The sequence below is a fragment of the Bos javanicus genome, chromosome 18, assembly GCF_032452875.1.
Source record: "Bos javanicus breed banteng chromosome 18, ARS-OSU_banteng_1.0, whole genome shotgun sequence".
In the NCBI taxonomy this organism is placed as follows: Eukaryota; Metazoa; Chordata; class Mammalia; order Artiodactyla; family Bovidae; genus Bos; species Bos javanicus.
Genome location: NC_083885.1, coordinates 20,390,461 through 20,415,884, shown reverse-complemented (window position 1 = coordinate 20,415,884; position 25,424 = coordinate 20,390,461). Strand labels below are relative to the sequence as shown.

The 25,424-nt window shown below is 40.5% G+C and overlaps 1 long non-coding RNA gene across 2 annotated transcripts in view; it reads left to right on the top strand.

The window, feature by feature from the left end:
• The window catches only part of LOC133230166 (uncharacterized), a 68,136-nt gene that overhangs the window by 9,611 nt on the left and 33,101 nt on the right, over positions 1-25,424 (top strand). The window contains exon 1 of one of the 2 annotated variants that reach the window (XR_009730773.1): positions 10,859-10,940. The exons of the other annotated variant lie outside the window; for it this stretch is intronic. This is a non-coding gene — a long non-coding RNA (uncharacterized LOC133230166). Of the gene's footprint in view, positions 1-10,858; positions 10,941-25,424 lie in introns of those variants that run through there. 2 annotated transcript variants of the gene reach the window in all.

Genomic DNA, 25,424 nt, shown 5'->3' with positions numbered 1-25,424 from the left:
CACTACATATCTTTCAGCTGATTAACGGCGTTTTTAAAGAGTCCCCTTAATGGGAAGCTGATAGGTTGGCTAAATTTACATTTTAATCAGAGTATTTACGATGGAGGCAGCCCTAGAAATTCATTGGCAGAGGCTGAGGCGACATTTCCTGAGGGACTGCAACAGGAGTGGGCTTGGAGTGTGTCTACTCACCTATTCCTTCTCTTGTCATTTGTCCCAAAGGTCTGTGGCAGGGGAGTGGTGGGAACATCAGTGGCCTCTTCAACACTGGTCACGTTCCCCGTTAATCTCCTGCAGAAAGAGCCACAGGCCAGGAGAGGGGAACCCCAGTCACGCTTGCCTGTCTTCTGTCCCTGGCTGTCAAATGCCAGCCCCAAAGGCAGCAACAGTGGCTCCCAAGCTTCCGCACCAAGGGCTCCCAGTAGGAGGGAGCGATACCTTAGCCAGAGGAAGAGCAACACCCGAGTTGAGCCTGCTTCTCATATTTCCCACCTGGGTTGAAAGCCAAGCCAAGCAGCTCCAAGGAGACTATGCAAGAGACCACAGCCATGGATCCAAAGGCACATCGACTCATGCTCATAGCTCAACAGCTCCCATTTTAAACCTGGAAGCAGAGCCTGCCCCTGAATCATAAAGCCACTAAAACTCTAGCTCTTCCAAGCAGGACTAGGATTAGAACAATCAGAGGAAACTTTCGAGAGGGAGTCAAAAGTAAATCCTCACATAGCAATACCTTCCTCCTTCCTTCACAAAAGATGACAGGGGATTCTTCCTCCAGAATTCCCACTAGAAGACTGAGGTGGAATTTTCCATCACCCCTGTGAGCCATTACATGCCCAGAAGTTGAGAAAGGACAAAAGCTATTAATATTTCTTAGCCTAATATTCTCCCTGGTGGCTCAGATGGTAAACAGTCTGCCTGCAATGCAAGAGACCTGGGTTCGATCCCTGGGTCAGGAAGATCCCCTGGAGAAAGAAAGAGCAGTGCACTTCAGCATTCTTGCCCAGAGAATTCCATGGACAGAGGAGGCTGGTCCATGGGGTCACAAAGAGTCGGACACTACTGAGCGACTTTCACTTTCAGCCTGATACTCTGTTTTCATATCATGAAGCCCACAGGTTGGATCTTTTTGTTCATTGTAACAGACTTTGTGTTGGTGTCAGACTTTCTAAGATGGTGTCATGGGCAGCCCCCAGCCAAACAGCAGGACAGAGTGGGATTCACGTCTTGCCTGTTGAAGTGGTTCTGCATGGACATCTCTGCAGGAAAGGACCTATTTTTTGTCATTTCCACGTAGAGGTAGGACTGGACAGCCATGTTATACATTTAGTGGGCCTTCCTAGTGTGGTCTTTACGTTAAAAGAATGTCAAGAAGTCCTCTGGAAATAAAAACAAAAGAACATTCCTCCAAGGGGCCTCATTCCTGATTCAGAAACAAACCAGGGAGATCCTTAGGTCAGCTTAGAAAAGGACTTGAACAGAGTGACACTGGAGACTTGGTCTGTTCTCAAGCAAAGACAAAAGCCATTGCCCTGAGTCCTGCCAAGGGCCTTTTCTTCTTTTTATTCCTGCTCCTGTGCAGCCCGAGTCTTCAGAACTCCCTCCCCTATTTCCTGGTAGAGTCCCATAAGTGTGTATTGAATATTGACTGAATCTTCCCTGAATCTCCTTGCCCTGGGGCAATTAGAGTTGAATTATATACACCCAAGCTAGGCTACAAATAAAAAATTACTTTTCCTTTATCTCTGTGAGAAGAAACCAGAAATGAGCAAATATGAGATTAATATAAGTGAAGGAGGATACGGTTTCTGCTTTATGTGGTGATAAGCCCCTTTTTTCCTTTTCATACTAATTATTATTATCATTATTAGTATTATTTTACCCCTCAATTGCCTTAGGATGTTATCCAAGAGGAAGCACTGTATCGGCTGGTGAAAGTGCCACAGTATTATTTATTTCATGTAATAAAATGTATGTAATGATCATGATTAATGTTTGTTTATTGTTGTATCATTGTGTTTTCCTTCCAGTCTCAGTGTGATACTGGTTTAATTAAACTTGGGAGAGGGTGGGAGTGGGTTTGGGTGACAGTCTTCAGAACTTTATACAATAATGGAGTCTGCATTTGGTTGCACTTACATGTCGATTAAGATGAAGATGTCCTCATAAATGACTGATTCTGTTTGTTCTTTTAAAGGAAAGTCCATTCCCCATCCTTTATTGTGTAATTTACAGATAAATTTGTTGTGACTCAGACCAAAGGCTTTTATGTACAGAAATTGCGATGACAGTAGAAATTATGGTAATTGAAGAGTGTTCTATTTTAGGTTTTCCTCTGATCACATGAAATGATCATCAGCATCATTCCTGGCCATAATCATGCCCCAGATTCCAAATTATTTTTTATTAGTTTGTTATCCAGTTTAACTGTTTGCTCAGGGAAGAGAAAGGCTGAGAGGGGAGAGCAAAATATTGTCACTGCTGGTTGATTGTCTTCTCTAAGGAAAAATTAGATAGGTGCAGACGGGGCCACTAGTTTTTTTCATTTCCAGTGCACCCAAAATTACTTTGCCAAGGCTTCCATTACATAATTTCCTCATTTCCTTGGGAAAAATCAGATGTATGTCCTAAATGGAAGCCATAGAGCTTTGAAATAAATTAATACATTTCTATAAGTTTTAAAAGCTGAATTCGCATATGCCTTAACATTTAAAGCAATTTACAGTTTTAAAACTGGGCTTCCCTGGCACCTCAGTAGTAAAAAAAAAAAAAAAAAAGCCCTCCTGCCAATTCAGGAGATGTGCATTCAATCCTTGGTTCAGGAAGATCCCTGGAGAAGGAAATGGCAACCCACTCCAGTGTTCTTGCCTGGAAAGTCCTATGGACAGAGGAGCTTGGTGGGCTATAGTCCATTGGATAATAAAAGAGTCAGACACGACTTAGTGACTCGACAACAACCACAGTTTCAAAACACTTTAATATCTATTATCTCATTTTAGCATCGCAACCTTTGAAGAAAGTAGGATATGAAATTATTTTATGTAATATGTATATATATATAGGATATATGTATACTTCCTATATTTTTCTGCAACTTGTTTTTTCCCTTCAATAATATGCTGAGGCTTTTATGTAAAAATTTGGTTTAATTGGAGACTTCTAGGTCTTCCATGGTGGCTCAGACTGTAAAGAATCCACCTGCAATGTGGGACACCTGGATTCAATCCCTGGGTTGGAAAGATCCCCTGGAGAAGGGAATGGCTACCCATTGCAGTATTCTGGCCAGGAGAATTCCATGGACTGTATAGTCCATGGGGTTGCAAAGAGTCAGACACAACTGAGCAACTTTCACTTTCAGGATGCGTTCAGATTTCTCTTACTATAAACAATGCTGAATCAATATTCTGTTGGAAGGATATGTATGCTTATGTGTATATATACATAAATACATATACACATTCATGCATGTATATGTGTGCATGTGTGCCCGTGTGTGTGTGTGTTTGTGTATGGGCTCCTATAAGCATTTAAGCATACAGTGTTTGGATCAGGATATAAATCAATTAAATTTTTGATACAGTCTATACACACTATGCAAAATATCTATAGGATTCATTTTCTCACTTCGTCCAACCTTAGATAGAATCAATCTTCAAATTTTTACCAACTTTAAAGAAAAAAAATGGTATCACATCATTATTTAGTTTGTGTTTTCCCAATCAGTAGTGAGGAGTGAAGCATCTTTTTATATATTTATTAGTCACTCATATTTCTTCTTCAAACAATTGCCTGTTCACATTATGTACAAATGTTTCTTTTCTGCTGTTTTTCATCTTCATAATTATTTAAAGAACATTACATTAATATTAACTTCAACTGATTGCATACCATGCATCTCAGTCATTCAGTCTCTCATTTGAAGTTCCATTTTGTTTACAAGTTCCTACTCAAGATTTCTGATTGGTGCTTTTTCCTTACTATGTAGTCAGATCAGGACTAGGGTTATATGAATGAAGAAAGGAAATTCAGAGAGAGGGGAGTGCCTTACACCTATTTATTCTGTCTTTAAGTGGGAAAGCCAAGATTGGAGTCCCCATTTGTTAACCACCCTGTCCTCCTCCTCTGTGGATGCTGCCATGATGCTAAGTCTAGAGAGAAGGCATGAAGCACGCTTTTGAATTTCAATTATCGCTCTGTCAGACTCCCCTCAACCATCTTCACCTGTGCTTGAAGGAAGTTTTCTGCCTATCTTTCAAAACAGCTCCAATCACACACCTGTGAAGCTTTACCAGATACCCTCAACTCAACCTCTGTCTTTTCTGTCAGTATCTGTTGGTAGAACGGGCTTCTAGGGCAGTGTCCGTGTCTGCTTTGTAAGGCAAATGTTTATGTCATAGTTCCCTCCTGCCCTGGAGAGTGAAATTTCATAAGTTAAGGACCTGTGGTAGATTAATTGCATTAGTTAAGTGATCTTCCTCTGTCCTGTATCCATGTCCTGGTGATGTGCTCTTCACATGAAGAGGTGAGGTCTATTCCCCCAACCTTTGAATCTAGAATCACTTTGCCGCTTGTCTTAAGAGGCCTTGTGTGGTTCTGCTCACACTCTTGGTACCCTATCATTGACACCATGTGAACAAACTCAGGGGACTTCCCAGGTTTCACTAGTGGTAAAGAACCGACCTACCAATGCAGGAGACATAAGGGACTTGGGTTCAATCCCTGGGTCAGGAAGAGCCCCTGGAGGAGGGCATGGCAACCAACTCTAGTATTTTTGCTGGGGAGAATCCCATGGACAGAGGAGCCTGGTAGGCTATGGTCCATAGGGTAGCAAAGAGTTGAACACCACTGAAGTGACTTAGCATGCATGCACACTCACACATAATTATTAGAATCAGCTCTAAGTACCTCCATTGAGAGAATTTTGCTAGCGATTTGCTTGTAGAAGGATGGGAAGCCACATGGAAAATTGTCCCAGGGGAGGACATCTCAGACAAGCCATAGGATTGAGTCTTCATCTAATCTACCAAGTGATAGCAGAAGTGAAGTGAAAATCACTCAGTTGTGTCCGATTCTTTGCAACCCCATGGACTGTATAGTCCATAGAATTCTCCAGGCCAGAATACTGGAGTGGGTAGCCTTTCCCTTCTCCAGGGGATCTTCCCAACACAGGGATTGAACCCAGGTCTCCCGCATTGCAGGTGGATTCTTTACCAACTGAGCCACAAGGCTCAGATATATGAGCAATTCCAGCTGCAGCCTGCTGAGTCCAAACTAGGCCAGAAGAAACTCCCAATCACCCCAGAGACGAATGAGCCAAGTAAATTTTTATTGTTTAAACCATTTGGGTGGCTTGTTACATAGAAAAGATGACTGATAACAAGCCTTTCAGCAGCAAAGTAAGCCTGGTCTTATTTGCATAAGGGTGCATAATTCCCATGTCTTCCTCATTTTAGAATCCTTGAAATATAGCCTAGCATGTTACATTGTACATGAGTCGCAAGTTCATTTCAATATTTCGGATCTACAAATATAGTTGTTCTTTGAATTCTCTTTCAATAAGGAGTTAAATGAAATCTTTGACACTTGTTCACTTGATGTTTGTATGAGAATAATGGTTCTGTCACCCACTTTCAATATGGGGAGAGAGCTTCCCTACACTAACAAGCAACGCTTGGGCACCAGCAGGATGTCCCACAATTTAACTCAGTTCTGACGTTGTCTTCCTGGAGATAGTGTCAGATCCCACAAGTTAAGGGCTCAGTCCTACAAAACTGGCCCCCGCACCCCCACTTCAGATACCAATCACAAGCTCGGGTTGTTACCTGTGCTTCTGGCCCACTGGTTATAGATTGGAGGTTCCAGTGATCCCCTCCTTGAACTGGATTAATTTACTAGAGTGACTCACAGCACTAAGGGAAACATTTTACTTACTGGATTATTGGTTTATTACAAAGGATAGTCAAGGATACAAATCAACAACAAGACACATAGGACAAGTTTCCAAACAAAAGAACTTCTATCTTTGGGACTTCTCTGGTGGTCCAGTGGCTAAGACTCCATGCTGTCAACACAGGGGGCCCAGATACGGTCCCTGATCAGGGAATTAGATCCTACATGTTGCAACCAAGAATTCGAATGCTGCAAGTAAATGTTTCGCATGTCCCAACAAAGTTCAAAGGTTTTGTGTGCCTCAACTAAGACCTAGCACAGCCAAATAATTTTTCTTTTAAAGTTCTGTCGTATTGGAGTTTGGGGCCACACACTGTGGCTGATTGAAGTGTTCTAATTCCCCAACCAGAATGCACTCTGAACCCGGTACATAACTCAGGAACAGCCAGATGGAAGTGATGTGCACAGCGCAAAGGGCGTGGGGTCTCCATACCCACCTCTAGGTGTCTCAGTCTCCCCAGATCTCCACGTGTTCATTAACCAAGAGACTCTCAAATCCCTTCATTATGAGTTTTATGAACGTTTCATGACATAACCATGACTGATTAAATAATTGACTCTTGGTGATTTATTCAACCTCCAAGCCTCCTCCCCTCCCTGGAAATCAGGGATTACAAATTCCAACCCTCTGTTCCTAGTGTTTTAAAAAGTCACCTCATTTACATAAATCCAGTTGTGGTGGAAAGGGGCTTGCTAAAAATAACATTTCACTTTTATGGCTCTGAAGCAATTTCAGAAACTGAGGACAGGAGACCAAATCCTGTCTCCTACTGCTCTTCTGACTCAAGAAATTTCAAAGGTTTTGGGATCTGTGAGCAAAGATCTCTGGATTAAGACCAAAAATATGTGGAAAATATATTTTGGTCATCTGAATTAGCAAATATATGTTTCTTATAAATCACAATGTTCAGAGAGTCATGGTTTTACTTTCACTTGAAATTTTTAACAGCTTGAGAAATCCTTTCAGATGCTCAATGGATTCATGTGACAGAATGGATTAAATTTCACTCCCAAGGTAGAGAAACTCAAGGGCTACTTAAGCTCATGGGTATCTTTTCTTAGTTCCCAATATGAATCTAAATCAGCAGTAGTACCTAACTGATTCTGCACTTTTCCAATTTTATTCTTCTCTGCCGATTTTGTTTTGTTTTTGTTTTTGATTTGTCTATGGCCAATAAATTATTTCCCATTAATGACATCAGTGATTGGAAATTCAGTTTTGTGGTCAGACCATTTGGTGACTTCTAGGTATGGATTAATGGTTTATAGAGATCTAGTTTTTGTTGGGCGAGAGGTGACAGAATCTTGCTTGCTAGTCTTTACTGTTTGTTCATCTATTATGAGATCAAATCAAATAAAAAGTTTGTACTGGGAAGGAGAATAGCTCCTCAATAGCCAGACTGGTGAGCTTTTGTGTTCTGTGTTTTCTCCTTATCTGTGGGTGAAAGTATACAATTGAAACTTCAAGATCTCTATGTGTCTATATGTCTGTAGTTTAGAAAGGACTTTACCTCTCAGTGTTTGAGTATGCAGAATTTTCACATCACCAGGAGATATTAATAAACTAGATTATAAAGGGTTTTAAAGGACTTCTGTTCTGATTCATTTGTGGAGATAAATATGCCTTGGTATGAATTAGATATCCTTAATATTCCCAGAATATAAGAAAATTAAATTCCAACACTTTAAACACCCTATTTATATTGTTACAGAAACCAACTCAGAAATACTATAATAATTGAAAGTCACATAATTGAGGTAAATCTTTGATAGACAAAACTACTTTAATAATTTTTGTTTAATGAAAACCACTATATGTGCTCATTCATTACTGTCAGTTATGATACAAACATTTTTATTATGCTGCAGTATGTTTTCCTAAACTTATACAGCTTTAGCGATCAAATAATGTATCATTACTCCTATATAATGTTTCATGTGTGAGTGCTCAGTCCTGTCTGACTCTGTGTGACCCCATGGACTGTAGCCCGCCAGGCTCCTCTGTCCACGGGGATACTCCAGGCAAGAATACTAGAGTGAGTTGCCATTTCCTCCTCCAGGAAATCTTCTTGACCCAGGGATCAAACTCCTGTATCCTGAATCTCTAGCATTGGCAAGTGGATTCTTTATTACTGAATCACCTGAGAAGCCCCCCATATAATGTTTAAGGCTATAAAAAATATAAATGTACATTGGTGTTTAACAAAATGGAATCACTTCTCATCTACTGTTTATGTCAGCAGTAATTATGTAATTATTTGTAATTATTTGTAGTATGTCAGCTTGACGATAATTTCCAAGGTCTTAAGGTAACTAAAAACCTAGGCATGATGCTGAGTTAATTAATAATAAACATTTGGCATGTGATCATTTCTAACTAACACATTACTAAAGCGTTGGTTACTAAGTATAATTTTAAGATTATGTATTTTCCATTTTGTTTTTATTTGCACAGACATGCTGCAAACTTGGCCTGGGTTAATAAATGTGTTTTTGCTACTTGAGGTAGTTGTGTAGGGGATGTGAGTGCCAGTTGAATATTAGTGTAACATTTTTCAATTAATCACCCTACAGTTTTCTCTGTGAAATGAAGGTAGTTACTTTGAGTTAAGTTTTAATTAATATAAATATTTGAAAGTGTAATGAAAGTGTTAGTCAGTCCTGTCTGACTCTTTGCAACCCCATGGACTGTAGCCAACCAGGCTACTCTGTCCATGGAATTCTCCATACAAGAATACTGGAGTGGGTAGTCATGCCCTTTTCCAGGGGATCTTCTTGATCCAGGTTCCATCCCTGGGTCTTCCAGATTGCAGTGAGGTCCTTTACCATCTGTTCTACCAGGAAAGAGAGAGTATTTAAAAAAAAAAAAAAAGGAGAGCCTATATTAAAAAGAATAGCAAAAAAGAATATAACTGTGAACATGTTTCTATTTCTCAAAGAAAAAAAGTTTTGTAGTGAAGTAGTGGTTTTCAGTTTTATTTGTTTTTGCCTTCAGATCTCTTTATACTGTTAGAACTTAGGCTCCCAAAGAGCTTTGATTTTTAAGTTATAACAACTGATACTTACCGTATTAAAAATTAAAACTGATTCTAAGATATTTCCTGATTCATTTGACACTAGCAATCATGAATGCATTGCACGTGAATAACATCTTAATATTATTATGAAATTAGTTCTGACCTTACAGACCTAAAGTAAAGAAAGTGAAAGTGAAAGTTGCTCAGTTGTGTCTGACTTGAATACTGGAGTGGGTAGCCTTTCCCTTCTCCAGGGGATCTTCCCAACCCAGGGATCAAACCCAGGTCTCCTGCATGGCAGGTGGATACTTTACCAGCTGAGCCATAAGGGAAGCCCAAGAATACTGGAGTGGGTAGCCTATCCCTTCTCCAGTGGATCTTCCTGACCCAGGAATTGAAGTGGGGTCTCCTGCACTGCAGGCAGATTCTTTACCAACTGAACTATCAGGGAAGCATAATGTAAAACAAAACTTGGAAAGTAAATTTTACTTATCTTGATTTACAGATAATACCTGAGTCTGAATAGCATGAAATGTATTAAAATCTTGGCAAACGTTTGCACAATTTGATGGGTGCGTTTCCTTGGCTTACTGTCTTTACCTATATTAGGGGTTATTCTTTCATATGTAATCTACCTAGATAACAAAGATTCTGTATCCTACCAAATTATTTTCTTCACTTTATTCTGACTATTAAGTTCTTAGTTATGAAAACAAAGATTCCTCACGTTAAAAAGTTACAGGTTATTTACAATCATATCACCTTCTACGTTTACTTTTTAATGTTTGATCATCTCTGATTAAATGAGCAACCAAGCATTGTGTGTCAAACATTAGAGATACTAACTTAATCAAATGTCCAAATCTTCTTTGGCAGATTTTTTTATCATCACCTGCTCAAAAGCATACCCTAAACATTAAATCAAACTAAAAAAAAAAAATTTAAGTTACCTTTTGCAAGCTAAGTTTCTCAGAAACTTACTTGGAAAATCACAAAGATTTGTTGTTTTTCCTAATAGAAGGAAAGTGCTAGAAATAATTAGGTTTATTTAAAACATTATTGTTGATACATTGTTTGGGAAGAATCACCATATCAGAAGAGATGCTCTTCCTCTACCACATTCAGTTTGTGTAAATCAAGTGTTACAAATACACAAATTTCAGAAGCTGTATACTGGGAATTTCCTAGAGATTTGTCAGGGCCCTCATTCTCCATGACACGTTTCTATTTATCATAGCCATGAAGATATCAGGTAAGAACAATACAGTATTTCAGTCATGATTTGGGTTACTATTTAAAATCTTTGCTTAGTTATCACCTCACTTTAAAAAAAATTATTGTACATTTGCTTTACAATGTTCTGTTAGCTTCTGCTGCATAGCAAAGTGAATCAGCTAGAGGTATACATACATCCCCTCTTCTTTGGATCCCCTCCCCTCATTTAGGTCACCACAGAGCACTGAGTGGAGTTCCCTGAGTTATACAGTAAATTCTATTTTATACATGGTATCAGCAGTGTGGGGCTTCCCAGGTGGCACTAGGGGTAAAGAATCTGCCTGCCAATGCAGAAGACATAAGAGACTCGGGTTCAACCCCTGGGTCAGGAAGATCCCCTGGAGGAGGAAATGGCACCCCACTTCAGGATGCCATTGTTGCTGGGAGAATCCCATGAACAGAGGAGCCTGGCAGGTTACAGTCCATAGGGTCAAAAAGAGTCGGACACTATTGAGCCTCTGAGCACTATAGCTCTACTATCATTAGTGTATATATATTCAATCCCAATCTCCCAATTCTTCGCATCCTTTTTACCATTCTTGGTGTCTATATGTTTGTTTTCTACTTCTGTGTCTCTGTTTCTGCTTTGCAGATAAGCTAATCTGTACTATTTTTCTAGATTCCACATACAGAGTTAAGTAACTCAGGAAGAGGAAAACAAATATCACCTCACTTTTATTGAAACCTAGCATCTTCTAGGTAAGTGGGTTTTGATTGAGGATGCACTGCGAAGTTTTATAAAAATACTTTTCTTGCCCATATTCCAGACTTACTCATATTCGTGCTGTAGGTAAAAAGGCACAACAGAAGTCAGCAAATTGTTGAAGTTGTTTATGGGAGGAAATATGTTGCCTACATTGAGTGAATACAGAGGGAGAAGATTAATGGCAGGACTGTTCATGTGGACTTTACTCCAGCAAGGTGGTTATCAACAGACTATAACTGGACAAAGATCACAAAAAGATCCTTGAACATAAACACAAATCTCACTCAGTGGGAAAGGAAAAGGGCAAATCTAAGGAAGAAACAATTGAGAAGATTCAGGAATAAAGTAGTCTGGTACAGAACTTAAAAAACTGTTAAAATGGAAAAAAAAAAAAACCCTCTTAGTATGTTCTTACTTTATGCCTGGCGTATTCTTACTAATTTTTACTCAGGCACAATTACATGTATCTATTAATATATGTTGTAGCTCAAGATTTTTCCCTTTATGAAAAATCATACTTAGCCATTATGTAAGTCAGATGTAGCATTCACTGACTTCTTTGAGAATAGGCTGAATCACTTTCATGGCAGACTCTATTTTGCAATGACTTTATCACTTTGTTTTGCTTGGCACAGAAACAAACAAATTTCCTTGTCAGTTGCCTTATTCTTGTCATGAACTCTAACTGGATCTTTCATTTTTGGAAATTATTGGTGATAAATTAACTACAGGCATTTTAAGTTACCGGCATCTACCCACAGTTTGTCTTTAATACTTGCCGGAAGTCTCTGCCACTAGCCCCAGGCTAGAGCTCCTGTTCACTGAAGGACTTAAATAAAGAAGGACCATCTGAGTGCTTCTTGGAAAAGGACTTTACCACTTACTTCAAACTACTGAAACTAGAAAAAAAAAAAAAACAATTGGTGAGTGTTCTGACGTCATGGCTTAGATAACATTCAGACCATTCCAGTGGGCTGAGTCAGGATTTCCAGAACTCTTTTTATTTGAAAAGCACATGTTTTCATGAGATTGCTAACCCAAGACCCTGTGGAACAAGAAAGGACCACATAAATCAATGAGGAAATTTTACTGGAGTGATTTGTTGTAATACTACAGATTCTATTTTACTGTTTTACTTTTTTCTATATAAAAGGAAGCCCTTTTCCTTTCTTTCTCAAGCTATAGCCCATGACAATTTAGTAGGCTCTGTTTTTGGAAATGAAAATGAGACATTTCAATAATATTTTTCTTACTAATACCCCTTCTATATGCAATCCCTATCAAATTATCAATTGCATTGTTCACAGAACTAGAATAAAAGTTTTTACCATTTCTGTGGAAACACTAATTCATCAATTCTTATTGAGTATCCTTACTTTTCATGGCAATTTAGCAATTTGCATAGACTGTGAATAAGATTGTCATTGTTTTATCAGGATGTGATTAGAAACATTAGTTACATAATCAAGCCCTTGCCTGGAATGTCATTTGAAATGTTGCTCATATAATCTGATATGGCCAATCACTTTTAAGGAAATAAGATTGACTCTCTGGAGCCAGTGCTTAGAGAACTCTCCTGGAAAAACTGTTGGCCTGGTAGGATTTACAGGGTCCCAGTTCTAAGGAAGGGCACTTCCTAGAGGCCAGGAACTTTGAGATATTTTGGAAAGAAGAATTCATAAAAATTTAAAAGTACTGGAGGTAAAATCTGGTAGAGTTTTTGAGCTTGTTTTCCTAGCCTCAGGATAACAAATAACAGAGGCTTTTAACTCCCAATCTAACATTTCATAGGAAAAGTTTCAGCAAAGCAAATTTAAGAAAACCTATGTGCTAAGTTGACTCATTGGAAAAGACCCTGATGCTGGGAGGGATTGGGGGCAGGAGGAGAAGGGGATGACAGAGGATGAGATGGCTGGATGGCATCACCGACTTAATGGACATGAGTTTGAGTGAACTCCAGGAGTTGGTGATGGACAGGGAAGCCTGGCATGCTGTGATTGATAGGGTCGCAAAGAGTCGGACACGACTGAGCAACTGAACTGAATTGAACTGACTGCTGTTCTAAGTTAACACTCTTGCTGCACCATATAAATAATGAGGCCAGAGCAAGAAGACCAGCCTTATTTTGTGACCAGCAATTGTCTTTCTCTGAGGGGAGACTGTCAGGAAATCAGCCAAAAAAAAAAAAAAAAGATGGAGAATATCCATTGAAAACTATGCCTTATTTAGGGTTCAGAGTCCAGGTTTTTTGATTTTAGCTTTCACTGATTTTGAATGATAAGGTCTAGAGAATTAATGGTGATGCTACACCGTTCTGTGGGTGGAGGTACAATTCTTCCTTGCCATGGAAAAGGTGATTTTGCATCCAGTTTGCAAGTTCATTTCAATATCCCCAACCTGCCAATGTGGCTATTCTTTGGATTCTCCTTGGAATTAGTAGTGACATCTGCATTGTTCTCTCATTTTGGTTAATGACTTCAGCGAAAATTTTGACATGTGTTCATTGAATATCTGTATGAAAGTCATGATTTTCCCTTCTTTGAAAAAAAGCCATCTTTTAACAATAAATAGTAAGCTATAATCATTCTGTTTGAAGTCTACACTGGGATGAGTATTTCTACCATGAAGGTTATGTGAGGATAAATTCCTTCTCTTTTGATCACCTTTGTCTACACAGGATCCATTTTCCCATCTTCTGAGAAGAGCAAAGCTACTTCTCCCCAGGCTTTAGTTCCTGTGTTTCCCGTGGGGCTAGGCAAATTCTCACTTGTAGGTGTGTGCAGAGACCAAAACCTGGCCAATCTGAGTGTCACATTCACCCTGTCTACTCCAGTTAGGTAAGGGTTGCTCATTTGACCCAAGCCAGACAAACCGGAGACAGTGAGACTCATTTCTAGAATTTTGGCTGAGAAGATAAACTTATTTTGCAGGATTTACTGAAAGAATGGTCTATAAGCCTATAAATGTTCGTGACTCTCAGGTAACTACATGGGAAAGCCCTGCCTGAAATAAGGCCACCCAGGGAAAGAAGTGGAGATTATTATTAAAAAGAGAGGTGTGGGGCGAGGTGGGGTGGGGGAGGAGGGAGGGGACAAGAGAGAGAGACAGAAAGCAGCCAAGTCCTAACCACTGTGTTTGAACTGATAAACTTGTTTCTGTCATTTGCAAAAGGAAGAGTCCTGATGAATGCATTTTTATGAAGTTACTCTGGGATTTAAGGTTTGCTTACTTAGAACCAAAGGTAGTCAGTCCGTTTTCAAATTGACATTGTAACAAGAAGGCTATTATTATATTATTATTACTCTTTCAGTAACTGCTACACTCCTTCAAACCAAAATTCCAGAACTGACTCCTCCTGACTCTGACTTGCCTGGCTGACAGCTACTGGCCAACCCTTTGTAGCTGCAGTCGAATGTCGAATGGAGTGCAACTGCATACCGCAACCCTTGGAGGCTCACTCAGAGATGCTTTCCTGGCCAACATCCCACCCACACTCCACCACACTCACTTCATCAAAGTCCCAGCCATGGAAGGAAGGTTCTTGAGTCAAACCACGAGATCCCATGGCTATCATTCTAGCCACAGGATACATATCAACTTGGCCTGTTGCATGTTGGCTCCATGGGAAGATGGAGCAAGCCCCTTTAGAGCTGCTCAACAAAGGCAGTTTTACCCTGGGTTTTATTCCAAAGCTAAGTTCTAAATCAGAATCATGGAGTTATAAATACTTGATATTAATTCAGGCCTTCCTTAATTGCATGTAAAAATGTTTGGAAATTGTAAACAGGGTACATGGGGAGGACAACAGTATATTAAAGTATATGTGGAAGTCTGGATTACCAGGAATACATTATGACCAGTAAATATGACCGTTGAGTGTTGAAAAATGAGTCCCACTTAGGTGCATTTGCAAAAAGAAAGGAAATAATATTTGACAGCATCTCCTATAATTTTATATGGGAGCAGATATTAATATAAGGCTTAACAGTTTGTATATTGTTTGCTTCTAAAGGAATTGTTGATCAGCTTAGGGATAACTGTATTCATTGAGTCATTTGACAAATAAGTTTAGACCTTTTGAGCTTAGGGACACATGTGTGTGATTCCATGTGTGTGTCTTGGGGTAGAGGAGTAAAATAGATACTGTTGTAAGCTTGTTATGTAAGTATTTTACACATAAGTTTTATTTCAAGGAGCATATTTTGACCTGTGGTATGTAGAGTTCCAAGTAATACCAAATTCAGTAAAGGGATTCTATTGTAATTAAAAATTACATCCTGAAAATTATAAAGCACATTTAAAATGAGAGATGAAGATTCTGATACATACATGTGTGTTCCCCAATCCTGCTAGAGCTGAAAGAATCTCCTAGGATTCTTGATAAAATATAAATGCATTTTGGGATATCTAACAGGCTTTTACAATCAGGAAAGTTTAGGAGACATTGCAAATGTGCCTACATATACAATATCATATATGTAAATATAATAAATGTGTTAATGTTTGTACATGCCTGTGTATGTATACATTCTTAGCTTTCTTTGCATAATGTTCATGCTCCCCTGCAAGACAGGATATCTGTCTAAGATTGGTTACCTTACCTCACCAGCTTTTTGTGAAGACCACAATGTAGGTAAATTAAAGGCTTCTTCCTCCTTGCAATACTTCTGACTGTAAATACATTGTGTACTGATGACTGACATGTCTGTCTCCCCCCATAAGATTATGATATTGTTGATGGTAGAAGCATGTCATCTATCTTTTTTACTTTAAAGGATTTAAAGGAGGGTTGGCACAGAGCCTAAGCCCAACTATTTATAGACATATAATTCTACTAAAATGTCATTTGGAAGGTACCAAAAGAAGTGAAAGGTTCTTGAAAACCATTAAAGAGGGTTTAATCATTGAACTTCCCTGGTCCCTGATGGCTCAGAGTAAAGAATTTACCTAACAATGTAGGAACATAGGAGATGCAAGTTCTATCCCTGGGTCAGGAAGATCCCCTGGAGAAGGAAATGGCAACCCATTCCAGTATTCTTGCCTGGAAAAACCCCGTGGATAGAGGAGCCTGGCAGGCAACAGTCCATAAGGTTGCAAAGAGTTGGACATTACTGAGGACACACGCATGCAAGCATGCTGCAGATGGGTGAATGTCTCAAGTCAGATAAAAGATGGTTCAGAATCCCCACTGATACCACTATTTGGTGAACTTGGGCAGGTTCCAGAATCTCCTGAGCACCAATCTCCTGCCTTGTATACAATGTGGCTATGTATAGTGCTAACCTCATAGGCGTGATGAGTGAATGAGGTGTGTAAATTTACATCACACTGATTGTCATGGAGAGTCCTCAGCAAATGTTAGTTTTCTCTATCATCATCAACTTTATCAGCTATTTTCATCCACTCTTTTCTTGAAAATACAACTTACCATGCATTTGATTGCTGACTCATTAACAATATATTGAACATGCGCTACAAGCAAGGAATTGAACTCAGCCTAATAGGGGCTTGGGCAAAACACAAGGTGTGGTTCCTCCCTGGGAGCGAGGGGTGCTTCACAGCGAGTTCTTGAGTGAGTGGATTGTAGGGTGTGTTTGGGCAAGGGGTCATCTTAAAGATCAGAGACCAGAGTGGAGATGCTAATGGTTGAGAGCCCCCAAACTGCTTTACTGGAATCTTGGAGACAATCTGGGTCTCAGCAAGCAATTAATCAATATTAGAGCATTCTTGTTGCCAAACATCCAGGTGAAGGAGGGGGCCTGGTGATGTTTAAATTGCTCCCTATTCATCCACATGTCTGGTGTCATGTGGACTCAGCTGGAGCCGGTGACAGGTAAGGACTAAGCCATCTCTCCTCCTTGGTTCTTCTTCCACAGGGAGGCCAGCACCTCTTCCCATTGTGGCTGCCATTTGTGAATACTCTGGGGAGACAGGTATAGGATATAGAACCAGAGAGCATCATCAGCAGGATCCTCAGTGGACAGATGGGAAAACTGAGGCCCAGGGTGGGGAAAGGAACTTTCCCTTGGATGTTCAAATAGGATTAAACTCAGATCTCCTTTATAGTAAAGGGATGACTTAAATCTCAGATATTTACTTTAAAACACATTAATAAACACTTACTAATAGTAGTAACAGGAATACCATACATTTATAGTGATTGCCCTCAATCCTAAATGCACATAGGATCATCTTGAAAAACTTTAAAGGGATGTGGTATCACCCCAGACCAATTAAATGTGAATATTATGGGTGTCAAGGATGTTGGGCTATTTTCAGACGTTCCTCGGGCTATGCTGATGCAGTGAGGGTGTAAACCTAAGATTTTTGATGTGTGCCTATCCTTGAGGGCTTTCCTGGTGGCTCAGTGGTAAAGAATCCACCTACCAGTGCAGGAGATGCAGGTTTGATCCCTGGGTCGGGAGGATCATCCCCTGGAGAAAGGAAAGGGCAACCCACTCCAGTATTCTTACCTGGGGGATCCCATGGACAGAGGAACCTGGCGGGCTACAGTGTTCATGGGGTTGCAAAAGAATCGGACATGACAACCACAACCTGTCCTAGAACACAAGACCTTTGATTTAGGAAGTGGTACTGATGACCCTATCTGTAGAGCCGCAGCAGAGACGCAGACATAGAAGACAGACTCATGGACACAGCAGGGGGAGGAGAGGGAGGGATGAAGTGAAAGAGCAACGTTGAAACATACACGATATGTTACATCCATTACATATATTACCATGTGTAAAATGGATGGCCAGTGGGAATCTGCTGCTTGATGCAGGGAGCTCAAACCGGTGCCCTGTGACAACCTAGGGGGGTGGGATGGGGTGGGTGGGAAGGAGGTTCAAGAGGGAAGGGACATAAGTATACCTATGGTTAATTCATATTGATGTGTGGCAGAAACTAACATAATATTGTAAAGCAGTTATCCTCCAGTTAAAAAAAATTACAAAAAATTAAAAATCTGAAAAAATAGTCACTGCTTGCATCAAAAAAAAAGAGGTCACATCTACTTTCAGGATATCCCTGCTTTTAGGGTACAGGGAAAACCTACAGAATGTGTGCAAATCTGCATCGTTACTCATTTTCCAAGACAAAGTCTCTCACTTTGGGACCATGCAGAATCTCTCCTTGTGACACGTTCTCAACTTCTAGCTCTTCCGGGCAAGAGTACTGGAGTGGGTTGCCACTGCCTTCTCCGACTTCTAGCTCAGTGGTTCCCAAACCTTAGCCCATATCAGAGAGACCCATATCAACTGGAGACTTTGTTAAACACAGATGACCGGGTCCCAACCCCAGAACTTCTGGTTCACTGGGTGCCCAGGTAACGTTGATGCTGCTGGGTTGGAGAGTCCATACCCTGAAGAACACTGGTCTAGTTCATGCTCACTGATAATAGCAGTAAGGGAGATGTCACTTATTTACAAAATTAAAAGAGTCAGATAAAAACACTGAAAGATTTAGGTTGGTCTTAAAGAATTTTTGATACTAAAATATCAACATAAGTAATCAGCAGTGACACTGTAAAAACTTCACCTCTGAAGTTTCTCTGAGATGACATTAAGTTCTACCTGTCTAATGGCATCATTGTCCATCTTCCTGCATCTTCTCTACTTGTCTCCTTGAAACAACTCACAAGGCTTTGTCTGCTACTAACTAACCCTATTTCTAACCCTAACCCTAACCCCACTCCTGCATATACTATCAGAAAGTTGCCATGCTTGTGGTGAAATGTATAGAGAAAATAATGAGTATAATTTAAAAAGGGGTGTATGGTTTTCCATAGTCAATATACAGCGTACTTTCAAATGAACTAGGTTCATATGGAAAATTCTCAGTGAATATCTGTCATCAAAGAAAAAATAATTAAATCTGTCTACAAATGTAAGCATGATCATAGCCTTGGTCTGCAGGATTTCTGTCTACAGGGCTGTCTTAAAACACAGTGAAATGAAATATTGCTGTCTAACTTATGGGGAAAAATATTTTAAATAAATAAATGTTTCCTTGAGTCTCAGCTTACAGCACAAGTGCAACTGATCCCTGGGTTGCCTGGTACTGAGGTTTATTGAATGCATAATGCTACACTTTTGTTTGATATGATATTGTGAGAAAAGTTACAATCTCCCATTCAGAATAAAAAATTAAATGTTTTGGAAGGGGCAGGGAGATTTTGTGCCAAAGTATGTAGACATCTCCTGTGGAGGTGTTTTGGGTTCTGGATAGTTTTTCAACTAGATATGTATCGGTTTTAATTATAATGTTAAGTAGTTCTCCTGTTTTGACTAGGCATACTTACTATAAATAAATTTGATTCATCTACGAACTTGCACCCTGAATGGCATTTTACAATCCAAGACAAGAATTGTAATTCGGTTTGAATTATCATAATGTGTTGATCACCCTAAACATTTCCCAGGCAGGCAGACTCCTTTCTAAGTGAAGCGTATGAACATTACTGCATAGTAATTTGACCCACTGGCCCAGGAAGATGTCCTTGAGGTTCAGGGGCTAACCCACTCAAGGTTGCAGACAGACTGCAGTCTTTGGTCCAGTACACCTGGCTTGAATATGGTTTGTGACCCTCACTGGTCCAACCTTTGTCAAATCATACTGCTTCGGTGGGCCTCCTTCTCCCGTTTGTTCACTGGGGATGACAATGCTCCCCTAGTAAGTGGTACAGGCCCCCTCCATGGAGGTGTGGCCTGTGTAATTAGGAAGGGCCTCATACTTAGTTTGGTGCTCTGCTAGTGCCATCTTAAAATTCTTAATTTTGACACGAGGGGTTCCATCTTTTTACTGTGTACTGAGCTGCACAAATTAGTTGGTCCTGACATGGTGTTTGGAGAAGGAAATGGCAACCCACTCCAGTGTTCTTGCCTGGAGAATCCCAGGGACAGGGGAGCCTGGTGGGCTGCCGTCTATGGGGTCACACAGAGTCGGACACGACTGAAGCGACTTAGCAGCAGCAGCAGCAGCAGACATGGTGTTGATGGAGTTCATTGTGATAACAGATATCAGACCCATAGCACTCAGTAAATATTGGTCCTCCTGTTTTTAGGCTGTGAGATGAGCCCATGAACTGTCTGTGTCATCAGCTGTCAGAATAACATCATGCAGCCAACACGGTCTTTGCTGCCAACCCCACTTCTAACGGTTGAATTGCAACATGAAGGTGCACCTTCCTTCAGAAGGTGTCTGGAGAATACTCATGGAAAGCAGCCTACTTGTAATCATATGTCCTTTTATTTCACTTAGAATGCTCCCTACACAAGTATTACCTTTTTCTTTTCTTTTTTTTTTTTAATTTAAAAGAAGAAACAAAAAGACTATAGGATTAATAATTCTAATCAGAATTCTCAGATGGATAAATCATTATCTTGTAGAACCTTGATTTCTCAGTGTCAAAAAGGCCTTCAGCTTCCTCAAAGTGTTGCTGTACATTAGTTTTAGCCCCACTTGCCTTCAGTTTGTGTTGTCGTAAAGTTGGTAAATCGTATCCAACTCTTTGCTAACCCATGGACTGTAGCACACCAGGGTCCTCTGTCCTCTACTATCTCCTGGAGTCTGCTCAAATTCATATCCATTGAGTCAGTGATGATATCTAACCAACTCATACTCTGCTGCCCCCTTCTCCCTTTGCCTTCAGCCTTTCCCAGTATCAGGGGTCGTTTCCAAAGAATTGGCTCTCTGCATCAGGTGGCCGAAGTATCGGAGCTTCAGCTTCAGCAACAGTCTTTCCAATGAATAGTCAGGGTTGGTTGCCTTTAGGGTTGACTGGTTGGATCTCCTTGCTGTCCAAGGGACTCTCAAGAGTCTTCTCCAGCACCACAATTCGAAAGCATCAGTTCTTTGGTGCTTAGTTTTCTTTATGATCCAACTCTCAGATCCATACATGACCACTGGAAAAGCAATAGCTTTGACTATAGGGACCATTGCAGGCAGAGTAATATCTCTGTTTTTTTAATATGCTGTCTAGGTTTGTCACAGCTTTTCTTCCAAGGAGCAAGCATCTTTTAATTTCATAGCTGCAGTCATCGTCCACATGATTTTGGAGCCCAAGAAAATAAAATCTGTCACTGTTTCCACTTTTTCCCTTCTAATTGCAATGAAATGATGGCACCAGAAGCTATGATCTTAGTTTTTTGAAGTTGACTTTCAAGCCAGCTTTTTCACTCTCCTCTTTAACCTTCATCAAGAGGCTCTTTAGTTCCTCTTCACTTTCTGCCATTATAGTGATCTCATCTGTATATCTGAGGTTGTTGATATTTCTCCTGGCAGTCTTGGTTCCAGCTTGTGATTCATCCAACCTGGCATTTCACATGATGCACTCTGCATATAAGTTAAATATGCAGGGTGGCAATATACAGCCTTGCACTCCTTTCCCACTTTTGAATCAGTCCGTTGTTCCATGTCTAGTTCTAAATGTTGCTTCTCGACCCACGTACAAGTGTCTTCACCACAACAAGGCTGTAATCCATGAAGGGGCTTCAGTTTACACCATGGTTCATAAAAGAATTCATACTGCAGCCATTTCTAGGTTGGAGCAGGTGTTTTCCTGTGAATCCAGGAAGGGAAGACTCTTGTATATCTTCGCGTTCTCTGCTTTCCTCTTCTGACTCTTAACTATATCTTTCACATGGATAAAAATCACTCTTGCTACTTATCCCACCTGAAATTTCAAAGGAAATTGGAAGGAACTAATCAAAGCCAAGTGCAACAAATTTGAAGGACTATTTTATTAGATTAAACCCTCATTGTAATAATGGATGCCATTCTCATCTATACAGAGATTCTGGTTGAGATTCTATATGTGGCAAAGAGGTGGGGAATTGGATAAGGGTAACATTATTTGTCCTGGAGGAAGTTTACTTAAAGGTCATGGAAACTCAGGCAAAGCAAAAGCCACCGTTTTAACCTGCCAGAGTTTCAGTGAGTAATTTTTTGGTGTTGGGCCAAACCATTTGCAAGTGAGCAATACCATTTCCCCCACATTCTACAACCTTCAAGAATCTGAGAACTTGCAAGTCCTAAGAGTGTCCTACAGAGACCATTTTCTTCTATGGTTATTAAATGTATCAGTTGCACTCTCCACTTGCAAATTCATCTTCCATCATGCTTTTAGATTTGTCAGGGTTTAAATGGGTCTTAGGATCTGCAGCGTATCCTAGGATCAAATGAACTCCTACATTTTGATCCAATCCCCTTGCTTTTTCCGTATCTTCCTGATTCAAGGAGGGGGCTCCAGGATTGCTGTTTAAATCAAGACATGCTCAGAGAGTTCCATCCATGGCCATACATGTCTGCACTGTACCTGGCGAGGACTATTATCTAATCTTTTCTGGGAAGTTTACACTCTCTCTAGTAAACCTCTTCATGTTTACCCAGAATGGTGTTTTATGGTGTAAGAGATACTTAGCCTCTGTGTGTTAAAGCCACTTTGCACCTGGCATTAAGAAGACACTTTCAGGAAGGCAGGGCCTGATGAATTCACTGAATGCCTTTCCTGTGAAATTTCCTGCAATTAAACCTCAGAATTCTCCCACTCCCATCAAGCTTGAACAGTCATTTCTCAAAACACCGTAGAGCTTAGGTCCTAAATGCGAAGACTCCTCAGCATGGATTTAATTGCAGGCTGACAAAGACTGGGACTTCTTACAATGGCGCCACTAGATATCAGAGCTGAGGCATCGAACCATGGTGGGAAGGGAGTCATCTGTTGATTCAAAATCTCATCACAGAGTTTGAGGAGTTGGGTTTTGATCCAGGCTTCAGGGAATCTGAGAAGACAGTACATTCTGTTAAAAGAGCTGGATCTTCAGAGTAAGGTCGCCGTTTCCATCTCAGCACCTACACTATTTTCATAATTAATCCCCCCACCCAGCTTCCCTGGGCTTAGGGAATGGGAGAGAGGGGAGGTCTTTGATGGATATCAACACCCCCAATCTAAGAAGCCTCAAAAAGAAAATACACTGAAGTTTTTACATGTCTGGATAGATCATGAATTCTAATTGTCAATGTTAGTCACTCAGTCGTGTCCAACTTTGCGACCCCATGGACTGTAGTTCTCCAGGCTCATTTGTTCATGGAATTCTCCAGGCAAGAATACTGGATTGGGGGGCTATTGCCTTCTTCAGAAGATCTTCCTGATTTAGGGATTGAACCTGGGTCTCCTGCCTTGCAGGCAGATTCTTTACTGTCTGAGCCATCAGGGAAGCCCAATGTGTGTGGAAAAAACCCACAAGGAATGGACAGACCCTAAAAAGCAGTAGTTCTTACACTTGGTTGCAAATTAGAACCCACTAAGGAAGTTTTAAACAATCTGATGCCAGTGATGCCAGGCAATTGATGTCAGAATCTCTGGGTAGGGACTTCGAACTCCCACCATCTAGGGAACTCACCTTATCTCTGCAACTAGGAGAGTCTCCAGCAAGAGAGTGGATTTAATGAAAATCCCCAATGCCTTTCCAAATCCTATTTTGCAATTTGGATAAATAAATAGAATTTATTTTTCAGAATTCTCCAGCTAAGCCCAGTGTGCCATCGAGAATGAGAACCTACAATACTCAGTGGGTTTGTCATGGGTGCTTCCTAAAGTGACTGTCCAAGAGGTACTCAGGGTGACACACAGCTCACAGAGAAGTGGGTTTCCCCCAAGCAGACCCCAGAAAGAAGGAACAAACTTTATGGTTTATGGTGACAGTTGGTGCTCTGTGACCTGGTGACCACAGAAACTGGGACTCCAGGAAAAGAATGTGAAGAAAGTATGAGGTTCCAGGAGACAGGGGGTCTTGCAGGGAATATCTATAAAATTAAGATCTGTAAATCACTGGGATTTGCAAGGGAGAGATGAGTAATATAGGGATCATAAAGCATCCATCGTAAAATGGCCCCTGAACAACAACAAAAGAAAGCCAGAGAATAAAAATAAAGATGTTTGCAGTTCAGACTTCCACCATCCCTCTGCCTCTCTGTGTGCTAGAAGTCTGAAGCCTAAAAGAAAGGGAAAGAATAGAGGTTTGAGGAAAAAAATTATTCTGTGCTGTCCATTTGTTGAGTGCTTCATAGAAAGGCCAAATGAAAGCAAATGTTTTAAAAATATTATTTAATGAGTTAATGAATCTTAAAATAATGGATGGTCTTCCTTTTACTGAATGACAGTAGTAAGAAAAGACAGGTGCTTATTTTTAAACATAGCTGGCATTATAAAATGAATGGAAAGGATGATTTTTGCCCCATTGAGTTTGCAAAATAGGATTTGGAAAGGTATTGGGGATTTTCATCAAAAACCACTCTCTTGCTGGAGACTCACCCAGTCACAGAAATACGATGAGCTCTCTAGATGGTGGGAGTTCAAAAGCCATTTAGGGATGGGATTGGAAATGTCCATCTTTTCATGCCACAAAATAATGGCCCCTTCCATCATGTAACTGAATTGTGTTTCGGTCTCCTTATCTTCTCCTAAACCTCCAATCTGCTCACCTTCCTTCTAGAATCCCTTCAATTCTCCAGTCTCATCTCTGCAAAACAGAAAGGAAAAAAGTGTGATCATGAGATTGGCATTCTGTTCAAGGTCTTAGAAACAAAATGAATGCCTAAAAAATAAATTAAAGACTTGAAATGCAATGTGTTCCCATTTCTTTCTCACTCCTGGCCTGCTGAGAGGACCAGTTCTTCAAGCCTCCACAATTCTTGGCTTTTTGAGTCCTTCATCTCTAAGGACAGTGCTTCCTGTTTCCAAAGGCAGAGGCTGTTGGATTCTGAATGACCTAGGGGACCATGGGGACCAGTATCTCACTCGGAAGGCTCTAAGTGTTAGTTTTTCCGTCATGTCTCACTCTTTGCGACCCCATGGACTATAGTCTACCAGCTTCCTCTGTCCATGGAGTTCTCCAGGCAGGAGTACTGGAGTGGGTTGCCATTTCCTTCTTCAGGGAATTTTCCCGACCCAGGGATTGAACCTGTGTCTCCTATGTCTCTGGCATTGCAGATGGCTTCTTTACCATCAGAGCTATCAGGAAAGCCTCAAGGCTCTAAGGGAAAATCCTATTGCTTGTTCACTCCAGAAATTCAGCTCAAGACGCAGTTCCATGCTGTGGCATCGCACTATCCTCACCCGCTGCACTATTCTGTGCATCCTGAGAATAGCTCCTTTTGCCTCCTCTGAATTTGGGAAGAAGAAAAATAAAATAAAATCCACAGTATTGTCTTCTAACATTAAATAAATCCTTTAAAAAAAAAAAACACCATCTATTTAAAAGGTGTTTATAAATCTATGTCCCCAAACTGAATTCCTTGCACAAGCCCTGGAACTCTAAACCTCTGTGTGGCTGGAATCTGGGGCAATTACACCTAAGGGCCAGACCTGCGGTAATGCCCCAAATTACTTTCTGGAGGGAGTGGCCGGGGGCGGGGGGTGGTTTCCCATTATTTTAAAGGAAAGACTTCAAACCAAATGTTTCTCTCTTTATTGA